Below are 1,296 nucleotides of genomic sequence, written 5' to 3'. Positions count from 1 at the left end.
CTTTTTCAAGGCCCCATGATTATTTTATCACATTCTCATCCATAATGAGAAGAGTTTTATGCGAAAAATGATTTTTGCGAATTTCATTAAATTTCGACGTGTCGAGGCTCCTTGAGTCAGAAATACAAGTTTTTACATCGGTATCTGTATGTCTCTCTGGCGTCTACGTCGTCGTTATTGTGGTTGTCTGTATATCGGATAACTTTTGAAAGAATAGTCGGATTGGATTGTGGTTTGACACACAGATTTTTTTATTTTAAGAATTGTATGTAAAAATTGTGCTATTTTAATTTTTATAACAAATATTTTTCTTCAATTAAATATTTGCAATAAAAGTGTTTCGAAGAGATTTTTTAAAAATCTTTCGAGGATTAAAATTAGTATTTATAGGTCGACAAAGGTTTGTTTTCTTTACCAAATTTGGCTTTTGTCTAAATTTTTTCAGTTCTTTTTACTATAGTACAATTTACGTTTGCATCTCGGGCGAAGGAATCCATTCTGTTGTTTAACAAATATTCTTTGTAAACCAATATTTTTCACAGAAAATTACCCTGAGTGACAGAACGAAATCGGAAACAATAAGAGTTAATTTATTCAGGAACAAACTTTTTGAACAAAAAGGACCTTGAGTGAAGCTTTAATATATATTTGTTAATTTTTACAAAAATCAGGCGTTATTTTCTCACAAAAAAAAATAATTTGTGGGGGGGGGGGGCAAATTATCAAAAAATAAATAAAACTAGAAGTTGTATGATTTTCATTTGTAACTAAATAATTTGAGAAGTTTCACTCTAAAATTATGGAACACTTTCCATTCAAAAATTCAGACGAAATATTTAAATAGCTTTAAATTTGAAATTATTCAATATATTCTGAAGACTACAAATTTAAAATGTCTAAATTATTAAGGCTTTAAATATGTTTGAAACTGCTGTTCTGGAGACTAAATAGCACTTATTCTTTTATTAAGAAATCACAACTAAATTTGTTTAAAAAAATGTTTTTAAAAGAGTTTTAAAAACCTTAAAAAAGGTCAGAGGTTTCAATAGTTCAATATATGTGATAGAATCTCTTTAAATATGAAATTAGTCTATACTTTTTCATGTTTGAGCTACAATTATTCCGTTTTAGAGTTATAAATTACAGTCGTGAAAAACCAATAAAATGTTTTGATTAATTTATATATAAAACAAGAAACCTTTGTATAATTCAATCTAAATGCAGCTGCAAAAATTTAATTTGAAATGCATTGAATTCAAGGTATAGTTTAAAAAGAAAACTGAAAGCAAAGGATCG

The sequence above is a fragment of the Belonocnema kinseyi genome, chromosome 6 (genome assembly GCF_010883055.1).
Source record: "Belonocnema kinseyi isolate 2016_QV_RU_SX_M_011 chromosome 6, B_treatae_v1, whole genome shotgun sequence".
Lineage (NCBI taxonomy): Eukaryota > Metazoa > Arthropoda > Insecta > Hymenoptera > Cynipidae > Belonocnema > Belonocnema kinseyi.
Note: the sequence above shows the minus strand (reverse complement) of the source record.